Below are 24,303 nucleotides of genomic sequence, written 5' to 3' on the forward strand. Positions count from 1 at the left end.
CTGATCACTATTGTATCATTTATTGTGTATCCTATTGACTAGTTTGCCCTCCCCAAATGCCTTACTGCACATTCCGGCAGATTAAATTCTATTTGTCCCTTTCTGTTAACCGATCAGCCCATTGTTACTTTATTCCAAGTCTGCAGCTTTCTTCCTCTTTATCAACCATGCACTCATTTTTAGTCTATCATCTGCAAATTTTTAATGGTGCCCCCTGCACTTAAGTTTGCTTCTTTGCTATCTACCATGAAAGGGAAAGGACCCAATACTGAACCCTGTGGAATCCCAATAGAAATGACCTTTCAACTACAACTACAGTGAGCATTACCCTTTGTCTGCAGTCACTGAGTTTATTTTGTTCCATTTGCTACTTTCCCTCAGATTCCATCACCACCTTCTGTTTTGACCAATTCATCATGTGTGAACTAGTCCAAAGCCACCTTGAAACCTCCGTAAGCTGCATCAAATGCTCTACTCTCCTTGACCCTCTTTAACACCAATTCAAATTGGTGCGGCATAGTGACTCTGTGGTTAGAACTGCTGACTCACAGCACCAGGGATCAGGGTTTGATTCCAGCCTCAGGAGACTGTCTGTGCGGAGTTTGCACACTCTCACCATGTCTGTGTGGGCTTCCTCCAGGTGCTCTGGTTTCCTTCCACAGTCCAAAGATGTGGAGGGTAGGTGGATTGGCCATGCTAAATTGCCTATGCGAAATTACCCATAGTGTGCAGGGACGTGTAGATTAGGTGGATTAGCCATTGGAGATGAAGGGTTACAGGGATAGGATAGGGGATGTGTTGGCTGGGACGCTGTTTGGAGGGTTGGTGTTGACTTGATGGGATGAATCGCCTGCTTGCACCCTGTAGGGATTCTATGAATCATGAAATTCAAATATAGAATCAAGTTCATCAGACACAAATGAAATCAGAAAATCCCAGAACTGCTCAGAAGGTCTGGCAGCGTCTGTGGACAGAGAAACAGAATTAATGTTTCATTAACCTGCCATCAGAAGTCCAAAGATAGGTCCATTGTGCTGAATATTTCCAGCGTGTTTTGGTCTTACTTTAGATTGCCAGCATTTGCAGTATTTTGCTGTTGTACTACCCAGACGTGATCACCCGTGAACAAATCCACACTGAGTGTATTTAATTACAAATCGGTAGTTATTAGGACAAGTGACATAAAGTATTGCCAAAAAGGCAGCTTTCAGGAGGAAAGAGTGAAAATGGAGGGGCATGGGAAGGGAATTCCAGAGATTCGGGCCTAGGCAGCTAAAAGTTGGAGGAGGGGTGATGGTCTAGTGATATTATCGCTGGACTGTTAATCCAGAAACCCAAGTAATGTTTTGGGGACCTGGGTTCGAAACCCACCACGGCAGATGGTAGAATTTGAATTCAATAAATATTTGGAATTAACAATCTAATGATGGCCGTGAATCCATTGTCGATTGTTGGAAAAACCTGTCTAGGTTCACTGATGTCCTTTAGGAAAGAAAACTGCATTCCTTACCTGGTCTGCCCTACATGTGACTCCAGACCCACAGCAATGTGGTTGACTCTTAAGTGCCCTCCGGGCAATAAGGGATGGGCAATAAATGCTGCCTGACCCGTGACGCCCTCATCTTGTGAATGAATCAAGAAAAATGCAACAATGTAAAATTAGACAGAGATAGAAGTTACAGAGACAGAGACTGCATTGTTTTAAATGACAAAGGAAATGCTTTTGTAAAGCACAAAAAGTGTAGCAATGAGATAAGTACAGGAATAAAAGATGGATCCAGAAAAGGTGTGAATGCTTTCAACAGTTCCATTACCAGCAGCTTTCCAATACAGCCGAAGGCAACATGTTGCTTTATTCTGAATAATATCCACTGAGAAACCTCAGCCAAGATTGCTTCTCAGTGAATCAGTCATGAAACTCTCTGAGGAATACTACAATATGATCAGTGTTACTGCTGTGGAATGCCGACTGAATGTTCAATGGATATTTTAGTCTCCTGATCAATGGATGTAACAGGGATGCTCTTGAACTCTCCTTGTTCATTCCTCAGTGGAAAATGTTGGGGAAAGAGCACAAGTTTTATACTCTTATCAAATCTTCACACCTCGTAATTCTATTATTGGAGCTTCATTCTTGAGACCAGATAGAAGAATGTTTTATTAATATAGATGCTACATAGCCACTAATAAATCTAACAGGAAACTCAGGAGAAGCAACTTTGCCCAGAAAGTGGTTAAAATTTGAACCAGGAAGAGTGGCTGAAATGATAGCACAGATACTTTTAAGAGGAAGCCAGAGGAGCACATGAGGTAAAGGGGATGGTAGGGTTAAAAAGGGGTAGAAAGAGTCTTGTGTGAAACATAGATAACATCATGAGCCTGTTTCTGTACTGCAAGCTCTGTTTGTTAAGCATTGACTTCAGAATTAAGCACAGTCTCTCCAGAAAAGGCGATTGTTTAGAACAGTTAAAGGAATAAGTTGTCTCAGAGTAAGGGTTATTATTTGTGAATCTTTCAGACCCCGAGTATTTTGTTTGAATTCTGCAGACTGTGAAAAAACTGAGGAAGGCTAAGCTGAAGTTTGTGAGTAGTCAAGGGGAAAGTTCTCATGGGTAACTTTCTTTTGCAATGTGTTCTGAAATTTTTGAAACTGTTATATTTGATATTTTGGTTTATTTTATTTCTTCAATGTAATAAACTTCTGTTTTATTGGTAAAATCTAATCTGTAGTCTGATGTGCTTATGTTTCAGTGAAAGACCACAAGGTTTGACAAAGGGGAAAAAGATCGAGCGAGGCAGGTTTTATTCTGGGGTTTGACTATTCCACTTGTTGAAGCAGCTGGAATCGTAACGGTTCTCATTTCTTGTCCTGCTGTGCTGCATTGGTGATAAATCTGTACGTTTCCTGGCTGTAACCGTACCAGGAAGTTCAAGAGTTCAGTGAAATGATGCTTCATTATTAGCATCAACTTCATCAGGAATACACCACACAGAAAACATTTCCCGAATTCGTAGAATGTCTTCGTGGACAAAGTTGGATCAATGGTTGTTTTAAATTTGTTCTCCACTATGGAAAGTGGAGTGTTTCTCATTCGAACTGTGTATTGTGAAATAGTGGTTAGCTGCTGCTAGTTGTAAGTTATTATTTCATTAACATGAGAGTTCAATATTCCAGCCATTGGACCTTGCATTGTTTTCACTATTATTGTGGTTAACTCATGTGTTTCTGTTTAAAGTGGCATTTGATGAATGCTCGTGGACATTGTGCACAGGGAGGAAGCAATTTAAACTCCTTTAAACACTCTACATAGTCACTTAATTCGTTGCATGGGTAAACCTAATGAGAAAATATATCTACTAATTTATATTTGTGTATATAATATTTATACATATAATATTTTATATATTACATATATATAATATTTATATGAATATATTTGTGTTGGTTGCATTACCCGAAACACTACTCGGGTAGTGTCTCCCACCCATCCTCCTCCTCGAAGCAAAAAAAAAGTTTCTGTGCGTCAGAAGGTAACTAGTTTATTTTTTATTCTTTATTTTAAACAGTCTCTTTGGGAATTTAGAATAATGGGAACGGAGGTCAGGGCAGTTGAATGCTCCTCCTGCAGAATGTGGGAGGTAAGGGTCACCACTCGTGTCCCTGCTGACTACATCTGCGGGAAGTGCACCCAACTCCAGCTCCTTGAAAACCGCGTTAGGGAACTGGAGCTGGAGCTCACAGGGACTGGCCCCGCAGCCATGTCCCGCTCACAGCGTACTGCCCCCAGCAGCCCTGACCCGCTGACAGGGACCTGCCCCCGCAGCCCTGACCCGCTGACAGGGACCTGCCCCCGCAGCCATGACCCGCTAGCAGGGACTGGCCCCCGCAGCCCTGACCCGCTCACAGCGACTTGCACCCCGCAGTCCTGTCCCGCTCACCGCGTACTGCCCCCCGCAGACGTGTCCCGCTCACAGGGCCTGGGCCCTGCAGCCCTGTCCCGCACACAGCGTACTGGCCCCCGCAGCCGTGTCCCACTCACAGGGACTGGAGCCCGTAGCCCTGACCCGCTCATCGTGACTTGCCCCCGCAGCCCTGTCCCGCTGACAGGGACTGGCCCCCGCAGCCCTGTCCTACTCACAGCGGATTGGAGCCGCAGCCCTGTCCCGCGCACATGGTATTGCCCCCCGCAGCTGTGTCCCGCTCAGAGGGACGGGCGCCCGCAGCCCTGACCCGCTCACAGCGTACTGCCCCCCGCAGCCGTGTCCTGCTGACAGTGACTTGTCCCCAGCAGTCCTGTCCCGCTCACAGCGTACTGCCCCCGGCAGCCGTGTCCCGCTTACAGGGTCTGGCCCTCGGAGCCCTGACCCGCTCACAGCGCACTGCCCCCCTGCAGCCATGTCCCGCTCACAGCGCACTGCCCCCCTGCAGCCCTGTCCCGCTCACAGCGCACTGCCCCCCTGCAGCCCTGTCCCGCTCACAGGGTCTGGCCCCCGCAGCCCTGACCTGCTCACAGCGTACTGCCCCCCGCAGCCGTGTCCTGCTCACAGAAACTGGCCCCAAAAGCCCTGATCTGCTCACAGCGACTGGCCCCCGCAGCCCTGACCCGCTCACAGGGACTGCCCCCCGTAGCTGTGGCTCACTAACAGGGACTGGCCCTCAGCAGTCCTGTCCCGCTCACAGCGCACTGCCCCCCTGCAGCCCTGACCCGCTCGCAGGGACTGGGCCCTGCAGCCCTGACCCGCTCGCAGGAACTGGGCCCCGCAGCCCTGTCCCGCTCACATGGTATTGCCCCCCGCAGCCCTGACCCGCTCACATTGTACTGCCCCCCGCAGCCTTGTCCCGCTTACAGGGTCTGGTCCCCACAGCCCTGACCCCCTCACAGGGACTGTCCCCCGCATCCCTGACCCGCTCCCGGACTGGCCCCCGCAGCCCTGTCGCCCTGACAGGGACCCTGGCCCCGCCGCCCTGACCCGCTCGCAGTGGCCTGGGCCCCGAAGCACTGACCCGCTCACAGCGTATTGCCCCCTGCAGTCCTGACCCGCTCACAGCGTATTGCCCCCTCAGTCCTGACCCCCTCACAGGGACTGTCCCCCGCAGCCCTGACCCGCTCCCGGACTGGCCCCCGCAGCCCTGACCCGCTCGCAGTGGCCTGGGCCCCGCAGCCCTGACCCGCTCACAGCGTACTGCCCCCCGCAGCCGTGTTCCGCTCACAGGGACTGGCCCCCGCAGCCCTGTCCCGCTAATAGCGTATTGCCCCCCGCCGCCCTGACCCGCTCACAGGGACTAGCCCCCGCCGCCCTGACCCGCTCACAGGGACTAGCCCCCGCAGCCCTGACCCGCTCACAGGGACTCTGGCTCCGCTGCCCTGACCCGCTTGCTGCGGCCTGGGCCCCGCCGCCCTGACCCGCTCGCAGCGGCCTGCCCCCGCCGCCCTGACCCGCTCACAGGGACGGGCCCCCGCGCCGTGTCCCGCTCACAGCGACTTGCCCCCCGCAGTCCTGTCCCGCTCACAGTGACTGACCCCCGCAGCCGTGTCGCGCTGACTGCGTAATGCCCCCCGCAGCCCTGTCCCACTCACAGGGACTGTCCCCCGCAGCCCTGTCCCACTCACAGGGACTGTCCCCCGCAGCCCTGACCCGCTCCCGGACTGGCCCCCGCAGCCCTGTCGCCCTGACAGGGACCAGGCCCCGCCGCCCTGACTTGCTAACAGCGGCCTGGGCCCCGAAGCCCTGACCCGCTCACAGCGTATTGCCCCCTGCAGTCCTGACCCGCTCACAGCGGCCTGCCCCCTCAGTCCTGACCCGCTGGCAGGGACTGGGCCCCGCCGCCCTGACCCGCTCGCAGCGGCCTGGGCCCCGCCGCCCTGACCCGCTCGCAGCGGCCTGCCCCCGCCGCCCTGACCCGCTTGCAGCGGCCTGGGCCCCGCCGCCCTGACCCGCTCACAGCGGCTTGCCCCCTGCTCCCTGACCCACTCACCGGGGCCTGGGCCCCGCAGCCCTGTCCCGCTCACAGCGGCCTGACCCCTGCGCCTTGACCCGCTCACAGCTGCCTGCCCCCGCCGCCCTGACCCGCTGACAGGGACTGGCCCACGCAGCCGTGTCCCGCTCACAGCGGACTGGGCCCCGCAGCCCTGTCCCGCTCACATGGTATTGCCTCCCCGCACCCGTGTCCCGCTCACAGGGACGGGCCCCCGCCGCCCTGACCCGCTCGCAGCGACCTGCCCCCGCCCTCCTCACCCGCTGGAGGGACTGGGCCCCGCCGCCTTGACCCGCTCACAGCGGCCTGGGCCCCGCAGCCCTGTCCCGCGCACAGGACTGGGCCCCGGCACCCTCTCCCGCTCGCAGCGACTTGGCCCCATCAGCGCTGTCCCGCTCACAGCGTATTGCCCCCGCAGCCCAGACCCGCTCGCAGCGGCCTGCCCCCACCGCCCTAACCCGCTCGAAGCGGCTTGCCGCCGCTGCCCTGACCCGTTTCCAGGGACCGGGCCCCGCAGGCCTGACCCGCTCACAGCGGCCTGGGCCCCGAAGCCCTGACCCGCCCACAGCGACTTGCCCCTGCAGCCCTGACCCTCTGACAGGGACTGGGTCCCGCAGCCCTGACCCGCGCACCGGGACTGGCCCCCTGCAGCCCTGACCCGCTCACAGGGACTGGCCCCCTGCAGCCCTGACCCGCTCACAGGGACTGGCCCCCCGCAGCCCTGACCCGCTCACAGCGACTTGCCCCCCGCAGCCCTGACCCGCTCACAGCGACTTGCGCCCCGCAGCCCTGACCCGCTCACAGCGACTTGCCCCCCGCAGCCCTGTCGCGCTCACAACGACTTGCCCCCCGCAGCCCTGACGCGCTCACAGGGACTGTCCCCCGCAGCCCTGACCCGCTCACAGGGACTGTCCCCTGCAGCCCTGAGCCGGTCACAGGGACTGTCCCCCGCACCCCTGACCCGCTCGCAGGGACTGTCCCCCGCACCCCTGACCCGCTGACAGCTAATTGCCACCGCAGCCCTGTCGCCCGCACCACTGACCCGCTGACAGCTATTTGCCACCGCACCCCTGACCCGCTCACAGCGATTTGCCCCCGCAGCCCTGACCCGCTCAAAGGGACTGGCCTCCGCAGCCCTGACCCGCTGACAGCGATTTGCCCCCGCAGCCCTGTCCCGCTCACAGGGACTGTCCCCCGCAGCCCTGAGCCGCTCACAGGGACTGTCCCCCGCATCCCTGAGCCGCTCACAGGGACTGTCCCCCGCATCCCTGAGCCGCTCACAGGGACTGCCCCCCGCAGCCCAGACCCGCTCACAGGGTCTGGCCCCCGCAGCCCTGACCCGCTCACAGGGACTGTCCCCCGCAGCCCTGACCCCCTGACAGCTATTTGCCACCGCAGCCCTCACCCGCTCACAGGGACTGGCCCCCGCAGCCATGACCCGATCACAGGCACTGTCCCGCGCAGCCCGGTCCCGCTGACATGGACTGGCCCCCGCAGCCCTGTCCCGCCACAGGGAATGACCCCCGCAGCCCTGACCCGCTCACAGGGACTGTCCCCCGCAGCCCTGACCCGCTCACAGGGACTGTCCCCCGCAGCCCTGACCCGCTCACAGGGACTGGCCCCCGCTGCCCTGACCCGCTCACAGGGACTGGCCCCCGCTGCCCTGACCCGCTCACAGGGACTTGCCCCCGCAGCCCTGACCCGCTCACAGGGACTGTCCCCCGCAGCCCTGACCCGCTCACAGGGACTGTCCCCCGCAGCCCTGACCCGCTCACAGGGACTGTCCCCCGCAGCCCGGACCCGCTCACAGGGACTGTCCCCCGCAGCCCGGACCCGCTCACAGGGACTGTCCCCCGCAGCCCGGACCCGCTCACAGGGACTGGTCCCCGCAGCCCTGACCCTCTGTCAGCTATTTGCCACCGCAGCCCAGACCCGTTCACAGGGACTGGCCCCTGCAGCCCTGACCCCCTGACAGCTATTTGCCACCGCAGCCCTCACCCGCTCACAGGGAATGGCCCCCGCAGCCCCGTCCTGCTGACAGCTATTTGCCACCGCAGCCCTCGCCCGCTCACAGGGACTGGCCCCCGCAGCCCTCGCCCGCTCACAGGGACTGGCCCCCGCAGCCCTGACCCGCTCACAGGGACTGGCCCCCGCAGCCCTGACCCCCTCACAGGGACTGGCCCCCGCAGCCCTGACCCGCTCACAGGGACTGGCCCCCGCAGCCCTGACCCCCTGACAGGGACTGGTCCCCGCAGCCCTGACCCGCTCACAGGGACTGGCCCCCGCAGCCCTGACAGCTATTTGCCACCGCAGCCCTCACCCGATCACAGGGACTGGCCTCCGCAGACCTGTCCCGCTCACAGGCACTGTCCCCCGCAGCCCTGTCCCGCTGACATGGACTGGCCCCCGCAGCCCTGTTCCGCCACAGGGACTGGCCTCCGCAGCCCTGACCCGCTCACAGCGACTGGCATCCACGGCCCTGACCCGCTCACAGGGACTGGCCCCCGCAGCCCTGTCCCGCTCACAGGGACTGGCCCCCGCAGCCCTGTCCCGCTCACAGGGACTGTCCCCCGCAGCCCTGACCCGCTCACAGGGACTGTCCCCCGCAGCCCTGACCCGCTCACAGGGACTGTCCCCCGCAGCCCTGACCCGCTCACAGGGACTGTCCCCCGCAGCCCTGAGCCGCTCACAGGGACTGACCCCGCAGCCCTGAGCCGCTCACAGGGACTGTCCCCCGCAGCCCTGACCCGCTCACAGGGACTGTCCCCCGCATCCGTGACCCGCTCACAGGGACTGTCCCCCGCAGCCCAGACCCGCTCACAGGGTCTGGCCCCCGCAGCCCTGACCCGCTCACAGGGACTGGCCCCCGCAGCCCTGACCCCCTGACAGCAATTTGCCACCGCAGCCCTCACCCGCTCACAGGGACTGGCCCCCGCAGCCATGACCCGATCACAGGCACTGTCCCGCGCAGCCCTGTCCCGCTGACATGGACTGGCCCCCGCAGCCCTGTCCCGCCACAAGGAATGACCCCCGCAGCCCTGACCCGCTCACAGGGACTGTCCCCCGCAGCCCTGACCCGCTCACAGGGACTGGCCCCCGCTGCCCTGACCCGCTCACAGGGACTTGCCCCCGCTGCCCTGACCCGCTCACAGGGACTGTCCCCCGCTGCCCTGACCCGCTGACAGGGACTGTACCCCGCAGCCCTGACCCGCTGACAGGGACTGTCCCCCGCAGCCCTAACCCGCTCACAGGGACTGTCCCCCGCAGCCCTGACCCGCTCACAGGGACTGTCCCCCGCAGCCCTGACCCTCTGTCAGCTATTTGCCACCGCAGCCCAGACCCGTTCACAGGGACTGGCCCCCGCAGCCCTGACCCCCTGACAGCAATTTGCCACCGCAGCCCTCACCCGCTCACAGGGAATGGCCCCCGCAGCCCCGTCCCGCTGACAGCTATTTGCCACCGCAGCCCTCGCCCGCTCACAGGGACTGGCCCCCGCAGCCCTGACCCACTCACAGGGACTGGCCCCCGCAGCCCTGACCCGCTCACAGGGACTGGCCCCAGCAGCCCTGACCCCCTCACAGGGACTGGCCCCCGCAGCCCTGACCCCCTCACAGGGACTGGCCCCCGCAGCCCTGACCCGCTCACAGGGACTGGCCCCCGCAGCCCTGACCCCCTGACAGGGACTGGTCCCCGCAGCCCTGACCCGCTCACAGGGACTGGCCCCCGCAGCCCTGACCCCCTGACAGCTATTTGCCACCGCAGCCCTCACCCGATCACAGGGACTGGCCTCCGCAGACCTGTCCCGCTCACAGGCACTGTCCCCCGCAGCCCTGTCCCGCTGACATGGACTGGCCCCCGCAGCCCTGTTCCGCCACAGGGACTGGCCTCCGCAGCCCTGACCCGCTCACAGCGACTGGCATCCACGGCCCTGTCCCGCTCACAGGGACTGGCCCCCGCAGCCCTGTCCCGCTCACAGGGACTGGCCCCCGCAGCCCTGTCCCGCTCACAGGGACTGGCCCCCGCAGCCCTGTCCCGCTCACAGGGACTGTCCCCCGCAGCCCTGACCCGCTCACAGGGACTGTCCCCCGCAGCCTTGTCCCGCTCACAGGGACTGGCCCCTGCAGCCCTGACCCGCTCACAGGGACTGTCCCCCGCAGCCCTGACCCGCTCACAGGGACTGGCCCACGCAGCCCTGACTCGCTGACAGGGTCTGTCCCCCGCAGCCCTGTCCCGCTCACAGGGACTGGGCCCCGCAGCCCTGTCCCGCTCACAGGGACCTGCCCCCGCTGCCCTGACCCGCTCACAGGGACTGTCCCCCGCAGCCCTGACCCGCTCACAGGGACTGTCCCCCGCAGCCCTGACCCGCTCACAGGGACTGTCCCCCGCAGCCCTGACCCGCTCACAGGGACTGTCCCCCGCAGCCCTGACCCGCTCACAGGGACTGTCCCCCGCAGCCCTGACCCGCTCACAGGGACTGTCCCCCGCAGCCCTGGCCCGCTCACAGGGACTGGGCCCCGCAGCCCTGACCCGCTCACAGGGACTGTCCCCCGCAGCCCTGACCCGCTCACAGGGACTGTCCCCCGCATCCCTGACCCGCTCACAGGGACTGGCCCCCGCAGCCCTGACCCTCTGTCAGCTATTTGCCACCGCAGCCCAGACCCGTTCACAGGGACTGGCCCTCGCAGCCCTGACCCCCTGACAGCTATTTGCCACCGCAGTCCTCACCCGATCACAGGGACTGGCCTCCGCAGACCTGTCCCGCTCACAGGCACTGTCCCCCGCAGCCCTGTCCCGTTGACATGGACTGGCCCCCGCAGCCCTGTCCCGCTCACAGGGACTGGCCCCCGCATCCATGTCCCGCTCAGGGGACAGGCCCCCGCAGCCCTGTCCCGCTCACAGGGACTGTCCCCCGCAGCCCTGTCCCGCTCACAGGGACTGTCCCCCGCTGCCCTGACCCGCTCACAGGGACTGTCCCCCGCAGCCCTGACCCGCTCACAGGGACTGTCCCCCGCAGCCCAGACCCGTTCACAGGGAATGGCCCCCGCAGCCCTGACCCCCTGACAGCTATTTGCCACCGCAGCCCTCACCCGCTCACAGGGAATGGCCCCCGCAGCCCCGTCCCGCTGACAGCTATTTGCCACCGCAGCCCTCGCCCGCTCACAGGGACTGGCCCCCGCAGCCCTGACCCGCTCACAGGGACTGGCCCCCGCAGCCCTGACCCCCTGACAGCTATTTGCCACCGCAGCCCTCACCCGATCACAGGGACTGGCCTCCGCAGACCTGTCCCGCTCACAGGCACTGTCCCCCGCAGCCCTGTCCCGCTGACATGGACTGGCCCCCGCAGCCCTGTTCCGCCACAGGGACTGGCCTCCGCAGCCCTGACCCGCTCACAGCGACTGGCATCCACGGCCCTGACCCGCTCACAGGGACTGTCCCCCGCAGCCCTGTCCCGCTCACAGGGACTGTCCCCCGCAGCCCTGTCCCGCTCACAGGGACTGTCCCCCGCAGCCCTGTCCCGCTCACAGGGACTGTCCCCCGCAGCCCTGTCCCGCTCACAGGGACTGTCCCCCGCAGCCCTGACCCGCTCACAGGGACTGTCCCCCGCAGCCCTGTCCCGCTCACAGGGACTGTCCCCCGCAGCCCTGTCCCGCTCACAGGGACTGTCCCCCGCAGCCCTGTCCCGCTCACAGGGACTGTCCCCCGCAGCCCTGACCCGCTCACAGGGACTGTCCCCCGCAGCCCTGACCCGCTCACAGGGACTGGCCCCCGCAGCCCTGACTCGCTCACAGGGACTGTCCCCCGCAGCCCTGTCCCGCTCACAGGGACTGGCCCCCGCAGCCCTGTCCCGCTCACAGGGACTGGCCCCCGCATCCATGTCCCGCTCAGGGGACAGGCCCCCGCAGCCCTGTCCCGCTCACAGGGACTGGCCCCCGCAGCCCTGAGCCGCTCACAGGGACTGGCCCCTGCAGCCCTGTCGTGCTGACAGGGATTTGCCCCCTGCAGCCCTCTCCCGCTCACAGCGACTTGCCCCCCGCAGCCCTTACCCGCTCACAGCGACTTGCCCCCCGCAGGCCTTACCCGCTCACAGCGACTTGCCCCCCGCAGCCCTGACCCGCTCTCAGCGACTTGCCCCCCGCAGCCCTGTCGCGCTCACAGGGACCGTCCCCCGCAGCCCTGACCCGCTCACAGGGACCGGCCCCCGCAGCCCTGACCCGCTCACAGGGACCGGCCCCCGCAGCCCTGACCCGCTCACAGGGACCGGCCCCCGCTACCCTGACCCGCTCACAGGGACCGGCCCCCGCAGCCCTGACCCGCTCACAGGGACCGGCCCCCGCAGCCCTGACCCGCTCACAGGGACCTGCCCCCGCAGCCCTGACCCGCTCACAGGGACCTGCCCCCGCAGCCCTGACCCGCTCACAGGGACCTGCCCCCGCAGCCCTGACCCGCTCACAGGGACCTGCCCCCGCAGCCCTGACCCGCTCACAGGGACCTGCCCCCGCAGCCGTGACCCGCTCACAGGGACCGGCCCCCGCAGCCGTGACCCGCTCACAGGGACCGGCCCCCGCAGCCCTGACCCGCTCACAGGGACCGGCCCCCGCAGCCCTGACCCGCTCACAGGGACCGGCCCCCGCAGCCCTGACCCGCTCACAGGGACCGGCCCCCGCAGCCCTGACCCGCTCACAGGGACCGGCCCCCGCAGCCCTGACCCGCTCACAGGGACCGGCCCCCGCAGCCCTGACCCGCTCACAGGGACCGGCCCCCGCAGCCCTGACCCGCTCACAGGGACCGGCCCCCGCAGCCCTGACCCGCTCACAGCGTCTTGCCTCCCATCCCTCTTACACAGGCCACCCCTTGCTCAGAAATGGTCCCAATTATCCATGAACCGGCAATCCAGTTCCCCGTGCCAGCTCCTTAACCATGCATTTTCATCTCACCTATCTTTCTCTGACTTAACTCACTAACATGTGGCACTCGTGGTAACCCATAAATTATTACCCTCTCGGTCCTGCCTTTCAGCCTCTTTGCTAACTCCTTGTACACAGTCCGCAGGATGTCATCCCTCTTTCTGCCTATGTCATTGGTACCAACGTGCACAGTGGCCTCTGGCTGCTCACCCTCCCCCTTAAGAATTTCTGGCACCCAATCAGAGATGCCCTTGACCTTGGCAGCAGGGATGCCACACGCAGCCCTGGTGTCTCAAATGTGGCTACAGAATCTATGCCCCCAACGAATGAGTCTCCAACCACGTTCGCTCACTTGGATTTGCCTGACCCTGTCCCACAGCAGGGTGGTTTGTACCATGGACCTGGCTCCTGCTGATTGTATAACTGACCCAGTTTAGTTTTAGATCAGTGTTAACCTTGGTTTCGTGGATAGCCAAGCACCTGAGTCGTCTACAATACAGGAGAAATACATTCTTGAGCTCACGGATTCTGTGACAGTCAAGGACAAGCACTGAATTGTTCTAACCTCATTTCCAACACCTGGCCCATAGCCTTGCATGGCTTGGATAGCACTTGCACGTTTTAAAAAAAAATAAACGTAAGGATGATGTGAGGGTAAGGACATGGAATTTTTTTGATCTGGTCATATTCTCTCTTGTTGGAGCTGATTGCTGCTTAGCACTTGTATGGTGCAAATGTAACTTAACCTTTATCAGGCCAAGCCTGATCGTTGTCCAAGTCTCACTGTATTTTCTCACCGTTGACTTCACTGTTGGGCCTAACCAACATTTTGTACATACCCTGCCTATTCTGAAACTCTATCACTTAATATTAAGTCTAATAAAGACAAGTATCCAATGTGCCTTCCAAACCACTTCAACGACCTGGTCCATTACATTGGGGGATCAACAGGCATGCACATCAAGATCCTGAGATCCCTCTGATCATTGGTGCTTGTGAGGTCCGTATGATTCATCATGGGCTCCAAAATCTGTTTGTGCTGTGTCACCTGATCCTTATCCCGTTTGTCCTTACATGAAATAATGTTCACAAACGCTTCTCAAAAATTCTTCCCAATCCTACTTTTTGTAATCATGATACAAGTGAGCATAAAACTTGGAACACGACAGCAACAGGAATGTGCCCTTTGGCCCACCGTGTTGGGCCAAACATGACAACAAATGAAATAATCCCTTCTGCCTGTCCTTGATCCATAGTCCTCCATTCCTTACCTATTCGCGCACTTAACTAAAAGTCCCTTTTAAATGCTTTCATCGTATCTGCATCCACTACCACCCCGGGCACTGTATTCCACACTTTTAACATGCTCAGTGTGAAATATTTGCCCCTCACATCTCTTTTGAACTTCCCCCCTCTCAGCTTAAATGCATGCCCCCTAATAGTGGACACTTCAACTCCGGGGGAGAAATTTTCTGACCGTTAGCTGTATTTATGTATCTCCTAATTTTATAGACTTCTATCAAGGCTGCCCTCAGCTTCTACTGCTCCAGAGTAATGAAGAGTTTTTCCAGCTTCTCCCTCTCGTTCATACCCTCTATTCCAGTCAGCATGCTGGTAAATCTCTTCTGCACCCTGTCCAAAGCCTGCACGTCCTTAGTGTAATGTGGCGGCCAGAATTGAATGCAATACCCTGTGTGGTCTCACCAAAGTCTTGTAAAGCTGCAATGTGACATCCTGACTCTTGCACTGAGTTCCCCTATGAATAAAGGCAAGCATGCGATATGCCTTCTTGACCACCCTATCTACTTGTGTGGCTACTGTCAGGGAGTTATGGTCTAGGACCCCAAGATCCCTCTGGACATCACTGCTGTTTGGGGTCCTGCCATTAACTGTGTATCCCTTTCCTTAACACTTGGTCTCCTAAAATGCAACACCTCATGCCTGCCCAGATTAAATTCCATCGGCCATTTCTCCGCTCGTGTTTGCAATTGGTCTGTATCTTGCTGTGTCCTTTGACAACCTTCCATGCTGTCCACAAGTCCACTGGTCCTTATATCATCTGCAAACTTAGTGATCCCCCATCTGCATTTGCAACCAAGTCATTTACACATATCACAAACAGCAGAAATCACATCGATGCGGAACACCACTCGTCACTGAGCTGCAGCCAGAAAAACAGCTTTCCACCACTGAGACGGCAAGAACTGCAGATGCTGGAATCAGAGTTAACCAAGTGTGGAGCTTGAGGAACGCAGCAGGTCAGGCAGCATCAGAGGAACAGGAAAGCTGACATTGTTGATGCTGCCTGGCCTGCTGTGTTCCTCCAGCCCTATACTGTGTTATCTTTGTCAGCCTTCCACCGCTACTGTCTGCCTTATATGGGCAGGCCAAGTCACCATGGATCTCATGGATCTTAATCTTCTGGATGAGCATACCATGAGGGACCTTATTGAAAACCTTCGTAAAATCCATGTATATGTTATCAACTGTTCGATCCGAATTGATCACCCTTGTCACCTCCGTGAAAACTTCAACTGACTTGGTAAGACATCACCTGCCTTGCATAATACCATGCTGGCTGTCCCTTATTAGCCCATACTTTTGAGACATGAGACACTCACCAGTCTGTAGTTTCCTGGAAAGTCCCTGTTTTCCTGATTGAACAGAGGAATGACTTTATCCACTCACCAGTCTCCGCAACCCCTCCAGTGCCTGGCAAGGATATCAGATCCTGTTGAAAGTGGGGTGTTGATGCATTTGTGTCATGATTGTGTTTTGTTTCAGCCCTAACATTGAAAGCAGTGTAAGAATGTCTTTGTGCAGCAGGCGAGGTGTGATGAGACTGAGCCTTCATACATTTGCAAGATGTTGAAAATTTGCCATTATTTATGAAAACAGTGATAAATTTCCATGATCAACATTTCTGTTACACTGCAATGATTATCCCGTGGCATGTAAAATCAGAAAGATACGATAAAATGAGACTGGGTCATATGCAGGGAGAATGTTTGCCTTTCATGTCTATAGAAGTAGTGAAATATTTCCGTGAATCTAAAAGTCACTTTTCCGTTCATTGAAGGACACAATCATCGCCTTGGAAGCTTCATCACGATACTACTTTGCATTTCTGAAGAGGGAAGAAGAAATCAACATGAAAATTCAATTCCATGGTTTTGGAAGTCCCATTGAGAACACGATTCATTTGCGCCGGCATAATGCTCTGACCGAGAAAGAATTGAAGGTGAGTTTGTAGTTTGGAAGATCGCAGCAATTTATGCATCAACTTCTTCATCGATAATGTTCCATTGCTTTCAAACTGCATTTTCCACTCTGCAAGATAATAACTGTGAGAACAAGCAACAGCATCGGTAGGTGGTCTATGGGGAATGCAATGTTACAAAACCCGATCCATTCAACAACATATTTCAGATATGTCAACAAATTAAATATTCCAGCACAGGATAAAACAAGGAAGATGAGAGTGAGGAGGCAATAGCTCTGATGACAAAAGAACAGAAATTTACCTTTATCCATTCGAGCAAAAAAGCAGGCACGCAAATAAATAATCATCTAACAATGCACATGTGCAACGGAGGCTACAGGGGGACTAAAAATGCCGAATTGTTGTCATGCGTATTGCTGAAAGGATGATTGAAACAGAATCTGTGGTAAATTTGAAGAAATACAGATGATGCATCTCAGGATGTTGGAGGAAGAACATTTATGGACTGAGGCAAATTGTATTGCCCTTTTCAGGAGTTATTGGGTTCATAATGAATTGAAACACTTCCTTCTGTGCTGAAAGCTTTAGTTTAGTTGCAGCTGGATGACAATTTCTGTTCCTGGTAGTATTTAGCAAACTGTTAAAAGTGAATGTCACTGCACAGAATTCCAAACATGACTCCAATCAGTAGAGAAAATATCCAAGGTGTGTGATGAGTTGTATCCTCTCATGTTGAACAGCGCAGCGACAGATACAATGGAGGCACTGATGATAATGTTCCAAGAATCCTTAGATTGTGGAAAATTCGCAGAGGATTGAAAGATGGTGAACATAACACCATTATTACAAAGATACTTGGACAAAATAGTAAGCAAGTATTGCCAATTTAGGTCAACCTGGGTAGATGTTCATGCCGGCAATGAAAGATGAAATAACAGGGTACTGAGTGTGCTATAACATCCTACAGAGTGAACATCCGTTCATAACGGGGAAATAATACTTGACAAACTTGCTACAGTGCTTTGAGAAGGAAACAAACATTACTGATGAAGGACCACCAGTTGATGTCGTACATTGAGATTTCAACAAAGCATTTGATAAGGTACAGCTCGTAAGGTGTCTCGAAGGAAAAGAGCCCGTGTGTTCAACGGTAGTATGTTCGGATGGACAGAGGACTGCATCGTTAATAGAAGTAGAGTTGTAGCAGCAAGATGGTAACTGACAAGTCATGTACAGCCACAGAGCGAATGCTGCGGAGGCCGTACACCTCATGTTGACTGGGTTGATTTCGGAAATGGCGGAGGGGATTGCTATGCTTAGGAAAGTTGGGCAGGCAGGGACTACGTTCATTGGCGTTTTTAAGATTGAAAACAATCTTATTTTTTCAACATTTAAGATTCTTAAGAGGCTTGATAGTGTATATCCGTAGAGATTACTCCTATTTGTGAAAGATTTTACGACCAGAGGCCACATTTTCAAATTGGTTGCCCATTAATTCAGGGAAGAATTACTTCTTTCAGGTTGCAGCAATTTATTGAACACTTTAGCCAAGAAGGTTTTAGAGGTAATGCCATTAATCATATGCTAGGCTGTAACGGCCAGGTTAATTTTTAAATCAAGAAACAATGATAATGAGAAAAGGGTCCAGGCCTGAAACGTCAGCTTTTGTGCTCCTGAGATGCTGCTTGGCCTGCTGTGTTCATCCAGCGTCACACTTTGTTATCTTGGATTCTCCAGCATCTGCAGTTCCCATTATCAGTGATAATGAGAAAAGGGTACTCTTTACAGTGGAAGATACTTCAAGGATCCCCTTATTACTAAAGAACACAGGGAGGAATTAAACACATCACTACCACACCATCACTACCATGAGAAAAGTAGCAGTAGACAATCTAATGGAGTGAAAGCAGATTGGACTCTTTGCCGTGATGGTTTACTTTCTAAGATTCTAAACAATGAGCTTCAGAGTCGGTGTCTGCTTTGACTGTAATTTCCCAAAATGGTTTAGATTCCAGAGAAGCATCTGAGGGCTGGAAAACTGCTGATGTGACATCCCTGTTTAAAAAGGAGAGAGGCAAAAAGAAGATAACTACAACCGAACCAGCCTAACATCTATTGTTGGAAATATGTGGCAATCAACTATGAAGAAAATAGGAGCAGAACATTTGGAAAATCAGAATCTAATCAAACAGAATCACCATAGCCTGATGAAAGAGAAATTATGTCTGGCTAATTTGTTTGGGTTTTTGGAGGAAGTTTTGGGAGGAGAATTAATAGAGGAAAACCAGTAAATGTGTTGTGTTTGGACTTGGAGAAAGCATTGAGAATGTACTCAAAAGTAATAAGCTAAGAGCTGAGGTTTTGAAGGTAGTATATTGCTATGGATCAGTATACTTTGCACGTTCTGGAAGGAGAGATCACATCTCGAGTGAAATGCACCTAGTGAATATATATTTTGGGGAACTTGGTGGCAATCCGGTAAGTCAGTGCAGAGGGTAAGAGGTGCCATTTGCTTGCTTTTTTTGCCTGATAGTTCGTAAGCATTTTTTTTGAGACAGGGTGAATTGAAGCCAGAATCAGGGACCGAGAGGGTGAACCAGGTTCATTGGTTGGTGATCGCTACTGGTTTAAGAATCTATTATCGGTAGCTTTCAGATTGAAAGTAAATCGGAGAAATATTTACAGGCTACAAACTAAAAGACCAGAATGTTTTCAAATCAAATTAAGAGCGAAGTAATTGAAATGGAGATGCCAGGCCAGATGATGATTTGTACCTACATGACGGGCGAGTGGTCAGGCCCCATACTCCAGCTTAGGGTTGATGAACTGGAATCTCAGTTTTTACCAATCAACAAATCATGTGGGGGACAGTTACTGGGGAATGCTGTGCTTCAGGAGGCAGTCACACACCTTTGATTAACTGGCTGAAACTTGGTCAGTGGCCAATGACAAAGAACAGGGCAGGTGGAAGGTTTCAGGATGTAGTGCAGAAGGAACCTTGGCCTTTGATCTTATCGAACAGGTTTGAGATTCTTTCTTCCTGTGTGGATGAGAGTGCAGGGTATAGGGAAGATGAGTAAACTGACTGTAGCACTGTGGTACAGGGGGACATTGAAGAGGGAATAAAAAGTGAAATGTAGTTATAATCAGAGGTAGTATAGTTAGGGGAATGAACACTGTTCGTTGTGACCAGGATCGAGAGTCTCGAAAGTAGTGTTGCCTGCCTGGTGCCCAGGTTCAGGAGATTCCATCTCGGCTACAAAGGAACTTGAAGTGGGAGGAGTAGAAATCCAGCTATCGTGGACCACACAGGTACCATTGATATGGAAGAAAGAGGAAAGAGGTTCTGCTGAGGGATTATGAGCGCTGAGGTGAGAAAGCAGAACCAGAATGGTAATAATCTCTGGATTATTATCTGAGCAATTTGGCACGGTGTGAACATAATTATAGATGTACATTGTTCAAATGGTGGCATGGCAGAAATGTGTTTGAATTCATGGGACATTGGCATGGGTATGGGGAAGGAGGGAGTCGTTCTGGTGTTATAGGCTCGACGAGAATCATATTGGGACAAGTATCCTCGCAAAATACAGAGCTAGGTCTGGGGCTAGGGCGTAAAAATAAAAAGTGTGGAGTGGGTGAGCTCAGTTGCATGGAAAATTGTGGAAAAAGTTAGAAGCTGGTAAGTGCTCAGCAAAGTTTCCAGAGCAAGTAATAGGACAAAAAGTTTGGAAATGGTCAGGAGTCTCACTTCAGCTGCAGCAGATAAGAAGGGTGGCTGTAAATGCCAGACTGAAGATCTTGTCTTGAATTGCAGGGAGTGTATGAAACAAAGTGAATGAGTTTGTGGTGCAGATTGAAATTGACAGATACATCACTCTGGGTATCACAGAGAGGTGGTTGTTAGGGGATAAGTGTTGGGAACGAAATAACCAATGATTCATGTCCGATAGAAAGAACAGGCAAATGAACAGAGATAACAAAGTGTGGAGCTGGATGAGCACAGCAGGCCAAGCAGCATCTCAGGAGCGTAAAAGCTGACGTTTTGTGCCGAGACCCTTCTACTTCTGTGTGTTCATCCTGCTGTGTTCATCCAGATCCACACTTTGTTATCTTGGATTCTGAAGCATCTGCAGTTCCCATTATCTCCGATACAAATGGACAGAGATGCCAGGGTTGGCTTGTCAGTAAGAAATGAAGGAACCAAATGAAGGAACGCGCTGAAGGAACCAAAGCTCTTGTGCTTGTTTATTAATGACTAGGAGGAAAGCGGTGCATGTGCTGTGGCTAAATTTGTAGATGACTGAAAAAATATTTAGAAAGACAAGGCATGGCCCAGAAACAGAGATTTACCAGGATGTTACTTGAATCGGAATGTATTAGCTATAAGGAGGGTTTGGTGGAAATGCTGTGTCATGATACATGTAATGAGATCAACCATGATCTCACCGAATGATGGAGGAATATTCAATGGGCCAAATGACTTTTTTTGTGAGTCTTCTTGTTTGACAATGCATTCACGAAGGTGTTTTTTTTTTTCTCTCTTGGATAAGATGTGGAAATGAAATGTATACGAGATGATGGGAACTGCAGATGCTGGAGAATCCAAGACAACAAAATGTGAGGCTGGATGAACACAGCAGGCCAAGCAGCATCTCAGGAGCACAAAAGTGCTCCTGAGATGCTGCTTGGCCTGCTGTGTTCATCCAGCCTCACATTTTGTTGTCATGAAATGTATACACTTCCTTTTCATCTGGGAATAAATAATTGTTCTGAACGATTTCCATTGACTAATAGCAATCTGACAAGCTTCGCAATGTAAAGAGATTTTTAGCTTCTTTTTAATTGTAAAGGTATTCTTTGGAATTAATTTGGCATATATTATTTGCATCTCAGGAAGTATGTTCATCACTGCATCTCAAAAAGTGCTCTGTTGTATGACAGTAGCTTTTTAAAGATCACTTCAATGGTTGTGATTTTGAGTTGCCATAACACACATTAAATTACACTGTTGGCCAATCTGTCCATGATTATTTCATTATCTTATGCTTCAAACAGACAAGGAAATATTGGTGATGCAATGAAGTGTTTGATTCTCAAATATAATTGCTGTTATAGTTTCCACTTGGAAGAAAGATTCACATCAAATTGACTGGTCAAGGAAATGGGACACTGACTGTGAGTACTTTGAATGTTCGAGTTATTCCTAAAATGAAAGTTATGACCTTGATGATTTCTCTTTCATGCAGATATGAAGAGACTCTTTTAAAATATCCTCTCGGTTAGTGGTTCAGGCATAAAAGTGCAATATGTATATTTATGTATATACATGTACATGCGTCATCTGAAAAGATAATGAGTATAAATCACTTGTGACAAGGTGAGAATGAGTTATCCAGATAGTAAGAACTGCCAATGTTGGTGTCTGAGATAACACATTGTGGAGCTGGAGGAACACAGCAGGGCAGGCAGCATCAGAGGCTGAGGAAAGTTGAGGTTTTGGGTCAGGACCCTTCCTGAGAAATGGAGGGTGGAAGGGAGCTCAGAAACAAATAGTTTTGAGGGGGAGGAGGTGGTAGGGAAGGTAGGTGGGATGGTGATAAGTGAGTACTATCCAGATTGGAACAGATTTTCCCCAGGGGGTATTGAGTACGAATTCCAAATCACTCTCAAAATCTTAGTGACTGTTAACATTGATGTTTTTTGTCTGTGTGTTTCAGTAATTGCATGACAGTTGAATGGTTCGTTGAGAGTGAGGAACCTATGGACTCTCAGACACCAAGATGGAATTTAGTTCGAAGAATGACTTCAAAATAGTTGCTTGCTTTTAAAATCTTGACCATTTTTGCTGTCCAGTTGAATGAATTTAGCTTCATACTGCTTCAATAGGAATTAGTGTTTAATAGGAACATATTTGTGAAACTTACAGTTCCGTAAGTTTTAGCATAAACTGGTCCAGCCTTTCGGTGCTTGCAAAAAGGCTCACCTCTCCATTAATACCGAAGGAAAATTGGAGTTTAAAAGTAAGTTCACCCGTTGTCAGGGAATGAAATGTTAATGTTGACTCGAAAATAATTTTTAAAAAAGTCAGATATTTGTGTAACACTGAACTCAAATTAAAATTTGGATATGCTAGTTTTACAGATGGTTGGATATTGAATTCATTTTAAATGAGGGTGAAGATCACTTTAAATCCAGCATATTTGTGAAGAAAAGAAATAGCATATCAAATAAAATTAACTGCATGACTCTTCATAGCCCTATATGTAGAATTTCATTCTGAACTATGAGACAGTTGTGACCCCATACTACCTCAGTGCTCATGGCAAGAGTAAGACTCCTGTTTGACGTGCTGTGCACTGCATGGAATGGCGGCAACATCAGATTCATTGATGCTTGAGAATCAAAAGAATATGACGATAAGATTTAAAATCAAAATCTCATTGAACACTTCAAGGAATGTATCACAGGAAGAGGGGGAAAGCATGTATGACTAATAGAAGGTGGTGGCGCAGATCACATAGACCTGTGTGCTAAAACTTATGACAAATTTCACATTGAATGGAACAGTTTAAACAGGCTGGAGGAAGCAGACATGCCAGCCCAAACTTTTTGAATTTGAGCATTCTGTTCATAAACATCAGCAAAATTGTTGGAAACATGTTTATTCTTTCTCTTTTATTGCACAGAACCATACGATTAGACTGTTTTGATGAGAAATTTAAAGATTACGTGTCCCATCCGTTTGACTCACAGTTTGGTACCATAGGTTGGTACGATCTTCGTTGGAGAAGGAAAAGGGATGTTCCAGATACAGAAAACCGTCAAACCATTTACAACAAAGTCCGTTTCTGGTTAGTATTAATTAATGCAGTTAACATTTTTCGCTCGACATGATTGCACAATGGAGTCAATAAGAAAATTCCATCTGATATTCCACATAAATTTTAAGTGGATATTAAAGCAGCTCATTTCTTTTTCACGCTGTATGCTGCTTTTAAGAATGGTTGTCTTATTGTCGAAATGTTTAGCTTTGACTCCATGGCTTCTTCCATTAGCTCACATTGAAACACATGTTTCTTCAGCCAAAAATGCACATTTACCCGGTGTAGCTTGACCAACCTTCCCCTGTGGTCGTTCCCCTGAAATCCCCTGCGGTAGCTCCCCTGAAAAACAACTATACCATTTTGGATACTGTTCCGGGGACGACTTCGCAGGGGTATGCAGTAGGGTGCAGGTCTCTGGCACAGAGTCTGTCCCTCTTGCACAGAAGGGGAGCGGGGATAGGAAGAGAGTGATAGTCATTGGGGACTCAATAGTTGGAGGGACTGATAGAAGATTTGCCGGGAACGAAAGAGACTCACGATTGGTGTGTTGCCGACCAGGTGCCAGGGTCTGTGATGTCTCGGATCGTGTGTTTAGGGTCCTGAGGGGAGAGGCTGACCAGCCCCAAGTCGTGATATACATAGGCACCAACGGCATAGGTAGAAAGAGGGATAGGGATGTCAGGCAGGATTTGAGGGAGCTAGGGTGGAAGCCGAGAGCTCGAACAAGCAGAGTGGTCATCTCTGGTTTGTCACCCGTACCACGTGATAGCGAGGCAAAGAACAGGGAGAGATTTCAGCTGAAGACGTGGCTGCAGGGATGGTGCAGGTGGGAGGGCTTCAGGTACATGGACAATTGGGGCTCGTTCTGGGGAAGGTGGGACCTGTACAAACAGGACGGTCTCCACTTGAATGAGAGGCGCACGAATATCCTGGGTGGGAAATTGGCTAGTGCCATTCGGTTGGATTTAAACTAGCTCAGAAGGGGGATGGGAAACTGAGGTGTAGTCCCAGTACACAGGAGGATGAGCGTAGGGAGGACATGGTCAGGACCTCACTGTCACAGGAGTGTGCTGGCAGACAGCAAGCTGGATTGAAGTGTGACGACTTTAATGCCGGGAGTATCCGGAATAATGTAGGTGAGGTTGCAGCTTGGATAGGTACCTGGGACTTCGATGTTGTGGCCATTTCGGAGGCATGGATAGAGGAGGGTCAGGAATGGATGTTGCAGGTTCTCGTGTTTAGATCTTTCATTAAGGTCTGGGAAGGTGGTAAAAGAGGGGGAGGTGTGGCTTTGTTGGTCAAGGACAGTATAACGGCGGCTGAAAGAACCTTTGAGGACTTGTCTACTGTGGTGGTATGGGCTGAGGTTGC

The 24,303-nt window shown here is 53.6% G+C and overlaps 1 long non-coding RNA gene across 1 annotated transcript in view; it reads left to right on the forward strand.

The window, feature by feature from the left end:
- LOC132207752 (uncharacterized) overlaps positions 1–21,281 on the forward strand; it is a 188,566-nt gene extending 167,285 nt beyond the window's left edge. Inside the window, exons 3-4 of the long non-coding RNA XR_009443778.1 lie at positions 15,962–16,123; positions 21,224–21,281. This is a non-coding gene — a long non-coding RNA (uncharacterized LOC132207752). The remainder of the gene's footprint in view (positions 1–15,961; positions 16,124–21,223) is intronic.
- The last annotated feature ends 3,022 nt before the right edge of the window (positions 21,282–24,303 follow it).

The sequence above is a fragment of the Stegostoma tigrinum genome, unplaced genomic scaffold, assembly GCF_030684315.1.
Source record: "Stegostoma tigrinum isolate sSteTig4 unplaced genomic scaffold, sSteTig4.hap1 scaffold_146, whole genome shotgun sequence".
Classification (NCBI taxonomy): Eukaryota; Metazoa; Chordata; class Chondrichthyes; order Orectolobiformes; family Stegostomatidae; genus Stegostoma; species Stegostoma tigrinum.